This window comes from Pempheris klunzingeri, chromosome 13 (genome assembly GCF_042242105.1).
Source record: "Pempheris klunzingeri isolate RE-2024b chromosome 13, fPemKlu1.hap1, whole genome shotgun sequence".
NCBI lineage: Eukaryota > Metazoa > Chordata > Actinopteri > Acropomatiformes > Pempheridae > Pempheris > Pempheris klunzingeri.
This window is the reverse complement of record NC_092024.1, coordinates 15,058,162-15,079,370: the sequence shown is the minus strand read 5'-3', so window position 1 is coordinate 15,079,370 and position 21,209 is coordinate 15,058,162. Positions and strand designations below refer to the sequence as shown.

The window sequence follows — 21,209 nt, the reverse complement described above, 5'->3', positions numbered from 1 at the left end:
AAAACTGAAAACAGCTGTCTCCGTCTCATCCCTCGCTCCCACTCGTTTCCCCTCACGCACATAGCATGTCAGGTTGGGGAGAATTCACAACGTTACTCAGCAGAATAAACTGAAACAGTGTGAGGTGGCACTTCCTCCGGGGTCGGCATCTGTCCTGCAAAAAACAACCGTCTGCTCAGTTAACAGTTTTTTTGTGAAGCAAGAGTTACTTCCAGCACTCTGCATCTACTTTACACACATTTATGTGGTATGAACAGAACAGATGTATGTAAAATTTGAATTTCTGTACAAAATGCTCTCTGTAATTTGTTGTATCACTATTGAATCTTTCTTAGCGGCAGATCTGTCCATCCGATGAGGAAAATAAGTGCATCCTTTATATTAAAAATCAAACACAGCAGCATTTAATAATTTTAAGTATCAGCAAATTGGTATTCTGTGAAGATCTACTGAGCAAATGTTTTGATTCCGGACCAAATTTCCTGATTCTTCTAGTTATTGTTTTGACAATCATAAGAGTTCAGGGATAGCGTGTGGCATTTAGGTAAAAAGTCACTTGTCTCCTGTCCGTTTTCACAACAAACACATTAGTTTGCTCTGCATTGTACTGAATGAGGAAGCTTGGTGTTCCTGTACAATCTGTGTCAATATGTGATCTGTGTCAATATGTGATCAGAACACGTCACCAAGATATCCTTTGGTGTATGTATCGATTTTGGTGCACTTCTTGTCCCACAATACTTATTCCAGTCAGCATCACCACCCAACATCATGATATTCCTCACCTGAAACTGCAAACTCAGACATGTTAAGTTGTTTAGGGGCTTGTTCAGTGTTTATCTTTGAGTGCGGCTTCATCACACATAAAATGGAAGGCTGTTGATAAGTTATCAGTGTATGCTTTTGTGCGCTTAGGCTAACACTTACACATACAGTACATGTGCAATGTACCAATCTCCAATCTGGCGAAGTGTCTTGCACCTAACACAGATCTGATTGGTATGGATGCTCAATGAAATGGATTTTCTACTGTACTTTTAAATTTGTTGTTTTTATCTGACAGACTTCCAACATATTGCTGCACACAAATAGAAGAGGCACAGAAAGTGTTGCATTGACCAATGCTTCAAAGGGGGAGAAACTCTGTACGTGTCCATTTGTTGGTCTGAATGGCAATGTTTCACAGCAAAATGGATGCATTCAAGTGCAGCTTGGAAAGACGAGTGTCAAAAGAAAAGGGCAGAGGAACCACGTCGAGGAAAGAAGAAGTCATAATGTTAGAGTGACAAAACAATTTCAAGAGAGGAAGCAAGTGAGAATGTAAGAAGGGGGAAGAGAGAGATCATGTTCAATTTCCTCCACTGGAGAACATTTCAAGGCCTGAAACTCCATCCTGGGTTCCACTAGCCAGGCGGGCCTCGTTTGCATGGGAGCCCATTTCCTGTGTGTGATTAGCAGCGGGGAGAGTGTGTGTATGTGTGTGTGCGCACTGGGGGTTGCAGTTCAGAGAGGTCTGGGGTTGTTTTGTCTGCTCTGGGAGGAAAGGAATGCCCAAATCAAACACAGTGAACAGGATGCCTAGAGAGGGAGAAGGACAAGGGAAAAGACAGAGAGGCAGAAAGAGTAAGCAGATACACAGTGAGGAGAAAGATGGGGAGAGACAGGAAGCGAAGATGTAGAACGTAGCAGACAGAAGGAGCTAACAAAGGAGAGGAAGAGGGAGTACCAGAGAGAAATAGAGCAAGAGACGGATTTTCATTTGCTGCCACTGAAGACTGCAAACAGCATTCCTCCTACTGCTATTTGCATTCTTGCTGAGTGTCAAGGTGGAGTAAGAATTTTATCTACAGCTGATGAGCTGTCAGATGGAAACCATCAACCACTTTAACTTCATCATGAACCAGCAGAACCTGTACTAATATCTAATGACTTACAGCACTCCAGCCCTCCCTGTTCCACAAATAACAGCCGAGGCTTTTACACACTCCTGCTGACTGCACAATTTTTACACAACACTTTTGCTAACTTACCTTCATAGCACAGCTCAACAATATGGGAAGCCCCTGGCATGTAAACTAGTCAAAATGTGAGGAGTCAAATCCAAAATCCACTTGAGAGTAAGCACAGTTTACATGGGCCTGCCTGCTGAAAATGTCCAATAAATAGGTTTTCAAAGCATTTTACATTCTCAATTAACTCAACAGAGATCTGAGTAATCAGGATGGTCTGTTAGCTTTCATTTTCATTATTGATAAACATAACGATTGTTTTTCCGATTAAAAGATTGTCTGTTCTGCAAAATGTCTCAAAGCCCATCACAACTACCTACAGCCCTCATTCCAGCTTGTCAAATGTGAGGATTTGCTGTTATCCTTTGTCATATGTGGTAGTAAACTGAGTATCTGTGGATAAAACAGACACTCAGAAGATGTCTTGACTTAGGTCTGAGTCTTTAGCTGTAAAAACTGCTGGGTTACACAGGTTGTGTTAGAGTCAACTCAGTTTCATTGTTGGATTGAATTTGTTCCACCTTGATTTATTTATTTTTGTAAATTATGTACACGTTGAGGATGGCTAATTCCAGTATCTTTGGGCTTACCATAATTACTTTTGACTACCATGAGGATAACAAATAAGGAAGAAAGAATTCAAAGTTCACGTTCCAAACACTTCCGTGTGTGTGAGCTGAACGCTGCCCATGCGGGAACGAGCCATTCCTTGACTGGCAGAGCACAATTGATAGGCAGCTATTGTTTCCTTTTAAGGTCAATTGTGTTTCAAATGTTTGGCATGGCTGGGAGTGCAGATGCAACTGGCTGGCAGGACAGATAAAACGCTAATTTAACCACATTCTTCTGTGCAGTCCACACCTAGGGTGAGAGAGAGGGAGGGAGGCAGGGAAAGAGATGGAACGAGTGAGAGGGTGAGAGTATTTAAGGCAAGTAGCTATGAGAGAAGCAGCTGAAGGCTGAAATGGGACAGATTTTAGGAGGTTTAGAGAGAGAGAAGAAAAAAAGAAAGTATGACTAGAGGGTGAAAACGAGGAGGTAAAAACGACAGCGAGTTTTTCCAAGTGGGTGGGTGAGAGTTACTCTTTTGCCACGGGCATCAAGCTCTGCTGTACCTTTGTTTGCCCAGGCAGTCAAAACTCGTCACCACATGTGGCTTGCCTGTTTGTCATGGCTACAAGAAGAGGGTATACACATACACACATATATACATACAAGTCTACCCAAACGGAGACCTTGACTTCTCACAGGATGACAAACAGTGCTCTGTAAATCATCCCATCACCTGAGCAGCATTCTGCACCCACTCAGCTCCGATGGGTTAAGTTACGCTGAATAAAGGCATCAGCTAAATGTCTAAAATGCAATGTTTAAATGTTCTACTGAAGAGGGAAGGAGAGGAGAGGGGGGGTCCGGACGGCCAGACTGGCTTAGCTTCTCAAATAAACCCAGACGCTGGGAGAAAGAGAGGGAGCCGGCTGAAGGTTGGATCATAAAATATGCCTGGTATTCCACAATGTTCCACAGTGCACAAATGAGCCACTCAGGGACTTGGGAGTGTTATGGGATTCCTGTGAGGCTCCCGTGTCTGAATGTGTCCACATGCGCACACATATACTGTATACACCCGCACAAACACACCATTTAACTAGAAATGAGTCAAACATTTAGTGCTATACCAGTTAAAAGTGTGTTACACTGACCAATTAAATAATGACAACAGGAAAACAGAGCGTAAAATAAATAGGTAAAGAATTTACTATAATTACCACCTGCAATTTGGTTCGATGGCTGTCTTTTGTTATGCAGTTATCCAAATGTTAGCTGACTTTTAGAGCACACAGAGAGGGAAAGAAAAGATGTACGGGGCAGAAGAAGGGACCACCCGAGGGGAGCCGGTGACTCGCTCATAGCTTGAGTTGCCTTGTGTGTTTCTCTGTTTCACTTTAAGCAAATGTACCATGTGTGAGAGATACTGAAACAATTACTTAGTTAATTGATAAGTCATGTAAAAATACCAAAATTCCTCCGTTTTTCAAATATTAATTATTCTGCTTTTCTTGATCTTAAATGGAAATATACGGAATGCTTGTGGTAAACCAGGCAAAACAGGAAATATAAAAAAGTTAACAAGGACTTTTGGAAGGTGGGATGATTATTTTTACTGTCGTCTTGTGTTTTAAAAACCAAAAGATTAGCCCATTAATTGAGAAAATTATTTCATTTCATTTATTGATGATGAAGCCCTCATCTACAGACATCACCATGGGCTCTGGGATATGTCGTACACTTTTTTCACTATTTGGGGACATTTATTCAACTACACAATTTATCAAAAAAAAAACAATCAACAAGTTAATCAATTAAGATAATCATTAGTGGGGTGTCCTGGTAGCCTTTGTTGTTACACTCTCTTCACTCACCCCTTGTTTCCTGTTTGTCTCTAAACTATTAGGAGTCCAAAACAAGTGGAACAAAAAGGTTAGGTGCAGCTCTATTCAGCCAAACTACTTTGTCTTCTACTACAAAATGCGTGGACATGAAAGGGTTTCAAGCATGTCTCCTGAAGTAAAAGCTGCACTTTGGCCAGTCTATTTTTATGGCCTCACCATGGCTCGCATTGTGCTGCTTCACTTCCCCTGGTTGAGACAGCTAGCATGAGAAGGAGCTCCAAAAGCAATGTTGGCATTTAGGGGAAAACCAGCCAACCCAGCCCTCAGCTGCCCTTTACAAAAGGCAGCAGCACAGGGATCTCCTCCAAAATAAAACCAAAGCAGAGAAGAGGGGGAAAAGGGCTACAGAGGAGGGGAGAGAGAGAGGCTGAAAATAGCCTAGCAGTCGGGGTGCATGCATCAGCACCACAATGATGAAAGCTCCTAAAACCAGACTGGCTAATACATGGATGGATGGATGAACAGAGGGAGGGATGTCTGTGGGGAAAGAAGAAAAATAACTTTCCAGTTTAGTTTTAAAGAGTGTAGGTGAAAACAAAGAACAAACAGAGAATAAAGGGACTTAAAACAGTCAACGAGTTGTTGAACATTTATGAGATTTATCAACCTATTGTAGAACTGTCTACTAAGTAAATAAGTGAAGGAACAAAAAAATAAAGTGGAGTAGAAACAGACCACGGAGGACAAAATGAAAGAAAACTGAAGAGGGGGAAGTGAGCAATCGCCAAGTCTCCAAGGCGTCTGAGCATTCCTCTCTGAGAACATGTATATTTTCTGATCACAAGAAAAATAATCTGCAGGAGGAATTTTATTTTGAGAGCCGCCCTGCAGATCCAAGGATTAGAGCAGGTCAGACAGGAGTGTGTGGGAATGAGTGTGTGCGGAGTGTGGATATCCCTCATACAGTCAAGGTGGAGTTCCATAAGCAAAGAGCCCTCGTGCATCACCAGACAGACCGTTTGTAAAGGAAGAGCATGTGAGGATCCAGACCCAAACCAACAGGACACACACAGCTTCACTGCTGAGGATGTTGACACTGGTATCGCCAATCCAAAGTCCAGTTTTCTTTTCCTCAACTTCCCAGTCTGCTCCCTCTTTTTTGACTGAATGAAAGACCTCGAATATCTTGCTTATCAACACGTCATAGTTTGTGTGTTTGATCAGTACAAAATCCAAAGTATAAATACAATAATTTGCTGTTTTCCAGGGGGTTACGTGTCGGACCATTTCTCGGTCAAGATCTGTAACTTCCTGGAGTGTCTGCTGGTTGCCTGTCAACTGGTCATAGCCGAGCAGGAAGGAAAAGTTTCTTTCCAAACAATAGATCAGATCTGGGAACTTTAACCAGTAACTGTTAGTAACCTATAAAGGACACGAGTCCAACTACAAACTTTCTTCTTCAGGTATGAATTTTAATGCAATTATTAACTATGTTGGTATTGCAGAGAGGACGAGCGCTCACAGGCTCTCTGCCGCTGTTCTGCCCTGCATGTGCCATGGCTGACTGCATCTGTGCTGGTAACACTAGCCTACAGCAGTTAATATCAAATTCATGCTAAATTCGGTTTGACTTTAATGTTTGACCTTGATTAAGGTACAGGGTCAAGAAACACAGGTGACTCATTTCACACATTGGCAGATGAGGAATGCAGCGGCCAACACACTAGCATATAGCCTTAGCATGTGGCCATAAAACCCTTCAATCAGGATGTTTTTCAGGACATAAGACATAGAGATCAGCGATGTGGGATTAAATCGCAGTTTCAACCAACTTCACAGCATTGCGTTATTATTTTAAATTGCCTTGTTTAAGTGTAGACGCTTTTGCCATCTGCGGGACAAGGAATCATTTTCCCCCAAAAGGCGCGTGGTGATGAGAGCCTTCTCTGGATTACGTACTGCCGATCTGATCTATAAACAATACTCTGATTCTTTGACAAACTCTCCAAATGTTCCAATGATCTTCAAATAGCTGACAGTGACTATCGAGTAGTAGTAGTACATGACTTTTATGTTATGTTTATTCCAACTGCCAACAATTATTTGAGATTCAGTAAGAGTACAAATGGGTTCTAAATTAAGGTGTTCGGCCACCACAAGTCAGCCATGACAGTTTCATCACTGCTTGGCATAGGTTCCACATCTTTGCAGCTATACTCAAGGGAGGAGCACCACTCTTGCAAAAGATTTCCCTTCATTTTGATGTTGTTGATGGTGGTGGGGAGTTGTTTAAAGTAAAATCTCCCATCTGTGTTCAGATCTAGCACTGATTTATTCAGATTTTTCCTTTAATTTCTCACATCTGAAGAGTTTCCCCATTCCACAGTTTCCTATTAAGATCAGAGCATAAGAGACATCACAGACACATCGAAGCACAAGACAGGCAGAAGGCACATTTGATGTTGTCGTCCTGGGCATCACCCAGAAACAGCAGCCCCGGAGTGAGTACAGTAAGCTCTCAGGTGCCTGAGCAACAGAGCAGGCAGAGCAGCTGCAGTCCCACTATTAGGCTTGGGGGAGCCAAAATGTGTTTTTACATTGCCACATTTTGATCAATTTGTCTTGGCAAACTATGAAATAAATGCATTACGCACACTTTGAGACAACATTAGTCGCTCACTGCTGAAACTAATACAGAACACAATGAAAAACTAATATTTCATGGTTCAATATAAAGTGAACTACATACTGAAAGAGCAGCTTTACTGGTCATAATTAAAGGCTCTGTGTTGTAGGAAATGGCATTTTCAGGTGTTAGTCTAAATGTTATTCATATTCTATTGCTATTCATATAGTTTTAGAGTGTTTTCCATTTTATCTGTTTGGCTTAGTGTCATTTTGATTTGAGACAGATTAATCACCATTGTAAACATGGAAAAAAAAGCATGAATATATCAAAGAAAAAGAAACCAGTTTGAGATAGAGAATTAAATAAAGATATTTTGGCCTGAAATAAAAATAGATCGGTACGCTGCACTGCAACCGGACCCTCAACACAGACTCAAGACCTCGTCATGAACCCGACCTCTGCTGAGCACTGGACTGGTATCGCCACAGTGAGCTCCTGCCAAGCACTGTCATGTCAGTCAGTAGCTATCCGACTCCAAATAACAGGCTAAAACATCATAAATTTTAGGGGAGAGAAGCGGTAACTATAATGCCACGGAAGAGAAGTTGAAAGAGACATATTACAGCTCTCAGCATATAAACACTCATTAAATTGTAGTGATGGTCCCCAAGACATACAAACCCTGCTGCTGGCTGAAGGACTCTGGATCAACATTTAGCCTTTTAAGGATATTATTGAGGTTATAGACTTGGTGGGGGGTTGGACATCTTTGCCAGTGTGTAGGTGGCATGAGGTGGTATTTTTGTATGTTTTCACCACCTGTGTTTGCAGCTTTTAAGCTGCGGCTCCATCAAAGGGGGGTTATGAGCAGTCTGTGCCATCATCAACCACAAGCATCACAAGACTGTTAGGAAGTAGAGCGTGATGTTCACCTTTCTTCTCCTCCCTTGATCATTGTCTGTCTGGCTGCTCAGCCAGATCTCTAGGAAGAAGAATGCATCTTGAACCAGACTGGAATGGCTCCTGAAATATGCCAAATATGCCCCTGACCCCCCTTCCTTTCCTGAAGACGTAGGCTTGGCCTGCTTGCTAGCCCACCCTTCTTCCCTTCTAGCCCCCCAATCCACAGCATTCCTGTGCTGTACGCAGCACCGAATGCACACATACTTACAATCACAGATGACCCACTCACTCAGAAAATGTTAAGGACATTAATAACATGAGTTTCCACCCAGCTGACCCAGACATGCCTTTTAAGGGTAAGCGGTTCGGATTTCTCTTTTCATTAACATCCAAAAATACTCCTAGACCAGGCGGGAGAAGGGGGAGTGACGGGAAAGGGGAGTAGGGGGGTCTCCTCTTAGCGAGGTGAAAAGGAAGAGAGAGAGTGAGCAAGACAAGATAACAATTGGAAGGAGAGCGGGGAAAAAATTGGCCTGTTGAGGAGGAGCACACCTAAAAAAATAAAAGTGTGGCTGAGGAATTTACAAGAAATGTCTTAACTTTAGCTCTCCCGTTAAAACGTCTCAGTCCTTTTCTCCCCTCCCTCGCTCTCTCTCACTGCCTTGCTCTGCCTCCTACATGCTTTTGAAGTCTGTTTCCTTTGCACTTCTTTCCTCTTTTCTTCCAGGGTCGACGAGGTAGCCATTTTTGAGGAGCCTGTACAGTGTTGGAACAAAACAGGCGTACAGGGAACCTTCTGTAAAACAACTTATGGGAGCCTGAAATGTCCAACAGAAACCAAAATCCCACACAGGAACCAGTTGGAAAAAAAAATCCCAAAACCAAGAGGAAACTTGTGTTTCAGGTCAACCTGAAAGCATGTAAAACACAAACACAGTAGCAGAGTGACCTACATTATTAGTCAGTGTGGTCCAAACTCCGGCCATGTGGGGCAGCTGGCCTGGCCAGGCGCCGATTAAATATTAGAGGACTTATCACCTGCAGCTATCAGGGTATATGTAACATCCACAAACACAGTCTTGGCAGAAGTGTTTCCTAAATAAACTGGCACTCAGCACGGAGAGAGGGAGGGGAGGTGGAGAGGTGAAAGACAGAGACGGCTAGAAAGAAAGAGATATCATTATCCATATGTAAGAACCTGAGAATCAGAGAAATCTGTTGTGATAAAAGTTTATCAACTGTTTTTGCATCTGTGATAAAATTGCAGTAAAAATTGCATCTGCAGTAGGTTATCTCTTCAAAAGGTGAGTCACATGAGAAACCTTTACGCAGAAGTCTGAAGACTACACCAACTGATTCACCGTTATATTTATCCTACATTTAAGATCAAACCTATGGAACTGGAAGCAGTGGAAAAGCTAGAACTGTCCGAAATACGTGAAAGATCGTTGAAAATTACCACAACATTCTGGTATAACACCTATGGATCCAACACTGACCACGTCTCTCTCTGCTCCTGTGTGATAAGGAAATGGTTGTTGGTTGAGAAGCCAAAATGAAGACCAGATGATGAGTTTTTTTTTTCCTCCTCAGTTACCATAGCTTTAGAACATCACATGGTCAACAGCAGGGCAGCTGCCTGGTTTTGGGGGCTGCAGGGGAGCGATGGGTGTTCATACGTTAAAATTCCTGAAATATGGCGCGAGGAGGCAGCTTGGAAGTCTGTTACAGATTTGGATTACAACCACAAGGATAATTCCTGAGGAACAGAGATAGAGGAGCAGTGAAGACATTTTTCAAGCCTGTACACTTTAGAATGAGTCTAGTGTCCGAAGCAGTTCTATAATTTACAATAAAAGCATGCCCAGAAGTGCATTTGTTATCAAGATTCTGCTAATGCTTCAGGTTTTGTGTTACAACAACCACATTTTTGAGGATTTCTTCATGATGACAAAAGGAAAGGCAATATCCATCTGCCAAAATTACTAAGCCTATTGGCTTGCCGGCTTGTCACACATAAAAGAATACAAGGAAATGGAAATGTGTCATACAGAGTAGCCAGCATTAACGAGGAAGCAGGCGTCTGAATAAAGTTTCAGTAAATGTTTCAAAGACACGTCTTTCCTCAAACTTCATGTCTTGACTTTTGTCAACTTCTCGGTGGCAGAGCTTCGATACAAACAATTGATGACGCTCAGATTTCGTCTCTGACCGAAAGTTAGTGCCAAGTCTGCAAAGGCGCTAATTTAACAGCCGATTTCACAACCAAATGCTCATGTAACAGGTTTGATAACCACAAACTAGCTCAGTAGAATATTTTACAGATCAATAAATACCAGAGATGTTGTTTTTGGCTGACTGGTAAAATAGGAGCCTTGGTTACATAATCTCATGACACAAATGACAAAACAAGACATATATCCAGAACAGCTTTCTATTGAGGTAAAACTTACTGTTTAAGGCTAATGTTGAAGCCCTGCAATGCGTAGAAACAGTATTTCTATGATAAGGAAGGCATTTGTCAGGCTTTTAATTGACTGGATTTGTCAAACAGACATTTCTGTCTGGTTATGTTGCCCATCAATATCACCATGAATCAATATTAAATGACATATTTCATTCATATAGTTCACCCTTGATTTCATGTCGCACTTATTAAATGTTCCTCATGAAAGTAAGACGTAAATAAAGCTTAACGAACATTAAGGCATAACACAGCACTTCACTTGTGTATTGGTGTATTGATAAAACACAATAATCTGGAATTGGAAACAGGTGATGTGCTCATCTCACCAAACTGGTATCTTTTTCCATCTGTTTTGGTGGGGAAAAAATATTTGTAATAATCAACGCTCCATTATCAGGGACAGCGTATTGGACAGAGTACAGTCACGTGCACTTGCAGCCTTCGTTGGAGCACATCTCCTTGATGAAACTGTTGGCTCGCCGTCACCTGCAGCACAGCGGAGTGGTGAGGCCTCAGTGAGTGACCGAGCCACCACAGGACAGGAAGCCCACAGGAGCTGTTGGTAATGAGGAGGCTGTTTGGCACGCTTTGGAGGACTAACGAGGGGGATTCATTCACAGTCACACACACGCAGAAGACGTTGTATGAACAGAATCCATTCTTGCTTTGACATGACAGTTTTAAAGAGTGAGAGGACATATCTGTTGCTCTGTGTGTCAGTGTATGTGTTAATGAGAGCCTGAGCGAGGCGTGTGAACACTTGGAGCTGAGATGTACTTCTGGCGACTGTTCGTTGAGTGATTGACACTCTCAGCTTCTAGTATCTGATGACAGATCGACATGGCTGGGAACAGCACCGAGCTGAAGTACTTTGGCACGCAGACATACGTGCCCACACACACACGCACACACACACACACTCACACAAAATGAGCCCACAAATACACACCAAGTTCAAGTAGTTTGAACTCCAGCTGAAATCACAGAGCCCTGCCCTGTCACTAGACCACCACCGATAAAGAAAGCTGGCAGGGCGGGCAGGCAGGAAGAGGGGAGAAAAGAGAGGGAAAAGGAGCGGGAGAAAAGGAGGAAGAGGTGGAAAATGTATGTGTACAGTTAAAGAGAGAGACAAAGAGGACAAAGAAAACATTTAGGGTACACATAGACATATAATGCTGCACCTAAATGACTATTTTCACTATCGATTTACAGTTTAGTGAAGAAATAAGGAATTTCACAAGTTCCCAGAAGTCAAGATGATGTTCGCTGCAGTTGAAAAAGCGGATATAAAATGGAGAAAATCTCTTAAAATCAGACAAGTTGAAAGAAGGGAATGTTGGGTATTTTTGCTTGATGAGTTCAATTATCGGCTGCTTGTTATTGATCTATTTTCTGTTGATTGCAGCAATCAATCCAGAGATCAATAACAGAAAAAAAGCCCAAATACTGCAGAAAAACAAGTGTACATCGCAAACAAGCAGCTGACACGCAGCACAATTTTATTTTCATTAGCCAATCAAATGCTAGTGTGTCTTGTAAAGACTGGGCCATGATGCTGGATTGATTGAGTCATTTGGTCGATAAAATGTCAGACAACAGTGATAAAGTGCTCATCATGATTTCTCAGAGTCCATGTCATGGCAAGTCAATGTCTTTGAATTGATTGTTTTGTATGATGAAAAATCCGAAAGCCTATGGTGCTCAGTTTACACAGAAGACAAAGAAAAGCAGAAAATCCTTACTATTGAGAAGCTGGAAGACATTTTAGAAATTCTGGAATGACAAATTATCTCTCAGGTTAATTTTCTTTTAATTGACTAATTGATTAATCAACTAATCTTGTACGCTCTTCCTACCTCAAACAAATACATACTGCAGAAATACAGTGCATACACCCACGGTCCTATTTAGGCGCCTTTATGGCATTAAGCCATCCTCCTGCAAGTCTGCTAAAAGACAGACAGCAACTCCAGCTGGCCTGTGTATTGTCAACAGCAGCCTCTGTCCCGGATACTGAGCCCATTATTGCATTATCACAAAACACACATGCACGCACACACTGACAAAGGGTGTACACTCACAGGCTGTGTGTGGGCTTTAATACAAGCTAAGAGACCATGATTCATCTGTGCTATTTCAAGAAGGCCAGAGCCTACCACTAATAATAACCAACACCAACACCATCCGGTCCAAATTCTATCGCAGCTATCTATTACAGCTAATTAGGATGCATAGGCTACGCTGCAAAAGACACGCGTCTGCTCATGTGGGTGCTGACCTGACCTTTTACAATTTATCTCTTTGAGAACAAACAAGCTAAACTATTGCTTTAAAATCGTCTTCATTATAGAACAATTAATCGATTAGTCTGGAGCTATTTTGATCATTGAAAAATTTTTCTTGTGGGTTTTAATAATAATAATAATAATAATAATAACAGCCAACAGGTTGATCCTTGAAATAACGCCAGACAATTTCTCTATAGCAATGACGATATCCTTTCTTATTTGCGCCACATGACGTCAGCGTCTATGTGCGGTAATTCCACAGGGATGTGACGGTGCTACACTAACAGCAGGGGCTCTGTGCATAAACCTCTATGTGCAGAGTAGCTGTAACACTACCACCGGCCGGCTGGGTTAGACATTCCCAGCGGTTTGATTCTCCCAGGCAGAAAACCTCAATATTTTAATTTAATCCCCAGAGCAGTCATTTAGCCACTCCATAATCCCCAGGTCCAGTGCTTAGTCTGATAATTACCCTTATTGGACACCCATAATGATTAGTTTTTGGTTTCACCCAAAGCAGTGCAGGCAGTTTCATAGGGCGGTCGCGGCGTTCTGCGGAGTGGAAAACCAATCATGCGGGGTATAGCCCAGGTCGTAAAAGAGGAGTGAGGGGTATGATTATTACTTTGCATGGCAGGCGACAACTCCTGGACAGGACGTGGTGCAAACTCTGTCTTTGTGTAACTTTCACTTGGTGGTGTCAAGATCACTTTAAAGATCACAAAACAACTAGTGGTGGTGGTGGCACTCCTACTGTGTCAACATTACGAACTGTCACTGCACTGAGCAATCATGTTCAGTTAGCAGGATGATACTCAAAAGGAGGGCACCGCAACCAAACCTAATTTGGAGCATAATTTCCCAAGACTGTAAATGCACGGATAAAGCAGTGATCAGGGAAAATGTAGACATCTCACTCGTCACTTAGCTGATACTCTCATTTAATTTTCCCTTTGCATTTGTCCCAAGCTGACAGCATAAACTGCAGACATTCCCCTCCACATGTGCTGTCATAATCCCCCCAAAAATACCATAGGAAACCCTTTTCACACATCTACCACCATGACAAGCTGCCGTGCAAGTGCCTGTGCGGGGTCCAGGAGAAAAGTGGGTTCACAGAAACACAAGCTGGTAGCTCAGCTGGTATAATCTACAGCTGGCTGGGAGGGCGAGCCTTACTGGAAAGTCATCAGTGATTTTTTTTGGTCTCCTTCATGTCTGAAACAGGTCAAGGCAGGTCCCCTCCATCTCCTTGCCTCCCTGTGCTGCTCTTTACGAGCCCCACCTGGCAGATTAGTATTCCACCGATACAGCTACCTTTTCTGCTGTTGACACACACACACACACACTCTGCTATTACTGTTGCTGTGAGGTAGCACAGGGCACATACTGTTCAGACTTTGGGCTCTGCCACCTTAGTTTCATGCATGTATAGCTTAGCCTGTGCTGCACAACACATTCCACCTCGTGTGAAGGAAAACAAAGACGCACACAGACTCAAACTGAGCATGTCTTGCCACACCGTTTGTTGATTTAACAAATCATCCCAGTAGGGCTGCAATTTACGAATACTTACGTCCTGGATTCATCTGTCAACTTTGATCACTTTATTCTATTAAATGTCAGAAAACTGTGCAACAGGACCACCACACGCTCCCAAAGCTGTAGCTGACATCTTCAAATTGCTTGTCTTGTCCGATAAGCAGTCCAAACCCCGAAAATATTCACTTTAGAGTCACATAAACACAGAAAACAAACAAATCCTCACATCTGAGAGGACGGTCACTTACTTAAACTATCAATTAACTATTCAAAGTGCTGGCTACCTTTCAACACTAGATCCACTAGATCTAATTCAGTTGTTCTGGGGTTACATTGAGATCCAAAAACATGAGCACAACTCATTTATCATCACAGGTTCAGGATGTCTCCCAGATGCTGTCAAATGGGTTTAATTACAACTCATGAACTCATTCACTCATTCAGCAGATTAAAAACCTACAGGTGGCCTTAAATTGTCCTTCCTGGTGTAAAAATCACTGTGATATTCTTTCTGTATTTTGTGTATGTCCTCCGCTAGTTTATTTCCAGCTTAGTGTGATGTCCTCGTGGTAACTTTTGAGCTCAGTTGTGATTTTACAGTACCCTAAGAGGGATTAAGCCAACTCCAAAATATATTTAGGCCAGTTAAGACAGGTTTCTGTACTGTGTGCCACCTTACACAAACAACTGCAGTAGGTCTTACCATCAAAAGTCACATCAACTACATATACAGTAACTTCTGTCTGTAAAAATACTCTCCAGTGGAGTAAATATATGAACAGTGTTCATGCTTCCATGGTTCTGAGGGAAAAGAGGGCCACAGCAGGGCATGTGGCAGTCTGGTACAAAGTCTTGATAAGCTAGCTCTGTGGCTGATAATGAATGTCAACAAAAAGACACTAAAACATTTAGACTTTTTTAAACTTTTTTTTTTTACAAAAAAAGCCCTTAAATTCCTTATGGCTTGGGAAGCAGGGGGACTTACAGTGTGGTTTGAGAGAGCACACAAGATCATTTCCTCACCAGTGGAACAAAACATGGACTGCATGGATGTCAGGAGCAGGTACAAGTAGCTACGATGTTTGAAGGGTTTTTTTTTGTTTTAAATCAACCCCATGTTGTCAACTACAGCTTGTCCTGCAGTATCCTGACTTCACTAAGTGCGTAGTGACAGCAAGCATGTAACAAATATGGCGAAAATACGTGTTACAATGGAAATGCGTTAGCAACAATAAGACGTAGGTGGTGAACGCGCTGCTACAGTTTAACCACCTGAGGTTTTAGCCGCAGTGCTGGATGCTTCATTTTGGCTACAAACGAGCAGAGGAAGAGGAGGAGGAGGAGGAGGAGGAGGAGAAGGACGCCGAGGAGGAGGAGGAGGAGGAGGAGGAGGGTTGAAAAACTTGCCGCAGTTCAGACTTCTGCAGTCCCGACTGACTGGGTCCAACTCAGGAAGCCGCTGTCTGAACCCCCCTAAAAAAAACCCTTTCCCTCCCCCCATGTTCCCCGTCCAGCCCAAAGCACAGTGAAACATAAGGACACCAACTTTACCTTCGCTGCTCCGCCGGAGGCTCAGAAAAACGGTAAATCCACAACTCCACACGGGCTGAGTTCATGCGGACGGTAGGACTCACTGCTGCCGACACGGCGAGAACAAGTTCATCCACATATTCTCAGACACGACCGGAGAGTTGGAGGCGAAAGGAGGGACTGCGCGTTTGGTTCGCCCCTTTTCCTGAACCACTTTCGTCGGTCCTTTCCTCTCGGATATTCCCCTCCCTGGCCCGTGTAAGATCAAACCATCACATTCCACCGCGTCCTTAACAATGAAAAAAGGTGGGTTTTCCTTTTCTGCTGCCGGAGAACCCACCCCTCGGGATGACTCTGCCCGGTCTGACCGCAAAGAGAACGCCCTTCCCGGCTGAGAGGTCCCGCCTCTCTCCCCCCACACTGGCTCACATGCGCAAGTCTGACCGGTGGGGAGGAATGGATCCAAGCTCAGGCTATGAGGACGATCCGAGTTAATGCACCTCTCTCTCTCTCTCTCTCTCTCTCTCTCTACACACACACACACACACACACACAACCATATCTTCTTGAATTCAACTCTTACCCTACTTGACAGGCTACAGCATGAGTCTCCACAGAAACATCATAACATCTTATAATAGTAAATTATAGCAATAGCTTTGAGAGCAACTTATTTTAAGCTTCCCATAGGGTATCACAGTTAGAGGCCCTGTTGCAATATTAAACATGTACCAAAGGGATCATAAAGTCGCTATAAATTCAAGCAGTAACACCTGTACCAGAAGGTTAAAGCAAGCAAAAGTTGTGAAAAACACACAGATGTATTTATTTTTCAGTGGAATAGCCATATTATACATATCTGATGTATTGTTATAGAGGTTTTTGTTTGTTTGTGTGCAGAGTAATGACCATAAAAAGATTTAGAAAGTGCGATCTGATTGCCACAAAATGCTGATTATTCTGGATATGGTTATAAAACTGCACATACCACACTAAAAGTTATGCAACTTCAGGTTGAGTTATGCATGTGGCACCTCCATGTCAAATGTAGGAATTTAAGGCAACGGTTCTCCAACTGTTTCATTAAAAAAATGCATGCAGCTTAGACCCTGGACACCTGCATCACAAAGAGCTCTCAGGTTCTCTGGATTTGGTAAATGTTGCTTGATGTGCGACTCTGTGGAGGTGGATAATGTTTGAGAGTTGCAGCTCAGACCCTCAAGACAGACACATGGATCAATCTGTGCTGTCTCAGTGCCACCTATCTACTATCGCTGTACAGGATAATAACTGAAACAAAAGCGTATTGTTTACTCTGTGTGTGTGTGTGTTGCAGCACTTTTATGGTGTGGCAGTAACTTCTTCATTTATAATCGTAAGATTATAAAATGTGTCCTAACTCTTATGAATGTAATAGGCAGCCAGACAACCAGGTGAAGTCCCGCCCATGCAGACACACACACACACACACACACACACACACACACACACACACACACACTGAGGTGTTTGTTTTTGTATCTCTTGAACAGTTCAGACTGTTTCTTGCGAAATACTGCTTTATTCGGCACTGGTGGAGGGCATAAACACTGTCGTCATAGACTCTGCTGTATCCTATCCTAACGAAAATCTGTACTGCCTGGTTGCTATTCAAAAGTAACGTCAGCAGCGCATTGTTGCTCTCTGTGAAAGAGACAGCCTGCAAAATACAGTAATTGGATTCAAAAACCTTCGTTCATCAGTGACCTTGACTGTGACTTAAACGGCTGTGTAATTCAAACAGTCCTTCGTGGAGATTCCCACAGTCAAGCCTTTGTTTCCCCCTCATTAAACATCCCTCCCTCCTAACAGGCCATAGCGCTCTAATCATATCATTTATCACATAATGGGCTAGGCGAGGTATAAATAATGTTACGGTGTTGCTCTCTCCAGGTGGGGAAAAGGCCAAAGATACAGAGTAATCAAAGAGAGCGAAAGGCATAACCAGGCATGCCCAGACACCTGATCGCCACAGCAGGGAAGCCAAGCACAGGTGTACGTGAATATGGATGTGTGTGCGTACATATGTTTGTATATATTTCTTATGTTAGATGTGTCTTAGAGGATAAGACAGTGTGAGAGAGAAACATTTGTAGGAGCTATAGGATATGGGCTTATCCCTCAGTTTCCAGACCAACTGGTCTGCTCTAGACATTAAAACAACTCTTGATCTATGAAGACGCAAAGCACATAGAAACCCACCAGGGCAATAGAAACAGTCAGATGACATATAAGTAAAGACAGGCATGGAAAATACCTCTTTTTTTATGAGGATGTGTATCGATCATGTTTCATCCCTCTTAGGATGGTTGGCTCATGCACAGACAAGTTTCTGTCATTCTGGGAATTTGCCTTAATACATCAAATGATATAAATGCAAATGCATAATACAGACTGCAATCGAATGCATAAGGACGGGGGTTGCAGGGAATGTAATCTCCTGCAGTACGTACTGTAGCACACACAGGCAAGCCGATTCAGGAAGAGCAGTGTTCAAGCCAACGTCCTTCCTAATCACAAACATCCTTCACCACCCAGCAGCATTAACTTGCCTGTTGGAATAAGAATTTGTTGGTGAACGGCACAAATCATTATCAAATTATCTCACTGATCGTCTTTCAAAAGGAAGTTCCCGTGATTTTGCTGCTTGTGTTTTACATTTTGGGTATTTTATCTTACCCAGAGTGGCTTGCGGTTGCTGCAACTGCAGACTAATCTTCAGTAATCCTGCGTAGATCTTCAAAATTACAAGCAGCCAATAGTACAGAGTGCAAAGATCAGGTCAATAGTCACCTGACGTGTTCTTTTGACTACAAAATGAGCATGTAAGAAATAAAATTAGGCCAGAGTAGGGGGATTTAATGCCACAATATGGCTTCTGCTGGAGCTTTCCTACTTTGTGTCTGTTTTACAGTGGGGATAAGGATTAATGTGCTTAATTCACTGTCCTCTCAGAGTGGGTTATGGCCAGTATTTAAACAGATGTAACTCTGATGGATCAAAAAGTGGGGCAGCTTGGAATAGAGGGAAACATGCACTTATCTGATGCCATCAAGCACTAACAGCATTGTGTAAACTAAAAACAGTTTAGCGTAGCGTGCAGATGCTATGTTTGAAGGCACTCTTTTTAAAGACAGCCTTTGTTGTGCAATACTGTCATGTGGATCCAAATTGCTTAAAGTCATCACTAATCATCAATGGGTGACTTCCAACAACTCTGAATGAGTTATGATATTTGAGGCTTTTATGTCTTAATTTGGAAATAAGCAGAATGTCCCATGAGAGAGAGAGAGAGAGCTCCAAATCCTTTGATAGGAAAAAAAAATCTTGTCTTAGCGTCGTCTTACTGTCAGGTCCTATGTTATCGTGAAGTAATGATGCCTCGGCCTGTCTAGCTCACCCTCCCATGGCCCTCTCTTTCTCACTGCAGGGGGACATTCCTCAAACCTCAGCCTCTGGCATGCAGTAAATCTGCCTGAGAGAGACCTACACTCTCTGGTCTGCCAAGAACACTCTGCCAAGCAAGACGTGCTGCTAAACACCACCTATTTATCAGTTCCCAGCCTCATACTTTCCCTCTGTTCTTCACAAGTGGCCTAAATGTACAGAAATGGCCTACCTGTCTGTAAAATGTCCCACTAGGGCGTTTCATGTCAGCCAGAGGGAAAATGCCAAAGATCAAGGTGAGGTGAAGGAGCAACTGTGGAAAGGTGTTAATGGGACAAGAAGAGCTCCACACAGCAACACAGGCAGCTCCCTCCCTTCCTGCCTCCCAGAGGAATGCATTGCTCTGACTTCTGACTGTATAGCTCTGTCAGGGTGATAGCTAGCTATCCCGTTAAAAAAAGAGCTATTGAGGTCCTGGCAGCATTCCTTCACTGTGTCTCTGCACACCTGGACCGAAAGTACAACCACTCCTTGGGAGGAAGGATTCCTTGGACTGACCTGTGCAGCCGTGCAGAACATCAGGGATCACCTGCATCAGTCTGTATCTGATTACTTTCAGGGCCGTTTAGAGGCCGTATAGAGGAGTATATCTGAGGGAAAGAACGAAGTGGCACACAGGCAGGAGCCAGAGGCAGATGTACAGCCTACAGATGAGTTTGTTTTTTTTTTGCTATTTATACAGTAAAACACTGAAAGCTGGCTCAAAAACCGTAGGTCCCCTTAAAAAATGTTGCCTTAACAATTTGAGTAGGTGAAATATAATTTTACTGAATTAAGTTCAATGAGCTTGAGAAGTTAAGATACTGGAATAAACAAATTTACTGTTTTAGTTCACTCTCACTGCTCTTCTTTGGCCCTGACAGGCAACTGTTTTAAAGCTCTTAAAAAAAAAAGAGAGAGAAACAGCACACACCTGCCCTGAACCAAACATCAGAGAGGAAAAGTTAGTAAGTGGCTGTTGAACAGTGGAGCATTTAGCATCTACAAAAGCCTGGCATGTTGGGAATAAAAAACACAGCTAAATTGCTGTCTTGGATGCCCCTGTGGTCGATAAAACATGATAAAGTGTCCTCTGTGTGGCCTAATGTGCAAGAAAATGTGGTGCAGCTGGTGCCCTTTTCTATCTCTCCAGTCCCACTGGTGCTCATTATGCAGAGAAATGGCTCCTGCCAGTGCTTTACTATTATATATGATTATTACTGGTGCATTTATGCATGTAGCAGTTGAGTCAATGCATCTTGTTACAATCCAACACTGATGAAACTGCTAAGAAATTAATTGTAATTTTGTGTAATTTTGTAATTTTGTTTTTCAGTGTTTAGGTTTGTGATGGGTAGGGATGCAAACAGTGAAAACGTCAAATTTACAGTATATCACAGTTGATTTTGATCAGTTGCATCACTTTTATTATTCTAATGTGTAATCTGTACAGCAACAATCTGATATTTCAAGGTATCTGATGGGTATTTTATTGTAAAGTCACGCAGGCACAGACAACAGGATACAGTGCATGCAGATAGTCCCCTTTTAATCTGCCACTGTCTCATGTCTGTGTGGTAAATATGGAGCTATATAGAGCTTAGCTTAGCACACTGACTTAAAGCAAGGGGAAACAGCTAGCCTGGGTATATCAAAAGGCAACGTAATCTGCCACGGTAGCCATCTCTTCCAGTTTCCAGTCTTTATGATAAACTGTAGCTTTTCATTTACCATCCAGATGTGAGAATGGTATTTATCTTCTCATCTAACTCGCCCCATGAAAGAAAATAAGCACACAGCCTACAGGGAAATTTTGAACTATTCCTTTACTATGTATTAAAAGACACAGCAAGTTTCCACCGTGCATAGTTTCTATAACTGCAAGAAACACTCAAACAAACCATGCTGGGAGTGTGTTAATACACTAATCGTAATTTGATCAATCAAGCGTATATTCATTCAACTCATCATTCAAGTCACATG

The 21,209-nt window shown here is 42.6% G+C and overlaps 1 protein-coding gene across 1 annotated transcript in view; it reads right to left on the bottom strand.

The window, feature by feature from the left end:
• Positions 1 to 16,035, bottom strand: part of luzp1 (leucine zipper protein 1) — a 46,085-nt gene extending 30,050 nt beyond the window's left edge. The window contains exon 1 of the mRNA XM_070842106.1: positions 15,783 to 16,035. The gene's annotated coding sequence lies outside the window, so the exon portion shown is untranslated. The remainder of the gene's footprint in view (positions 1 to 15,782) is intronic.
• Positions 16,036 to 21,209: the final 5,174 nt, after the last annotated feature.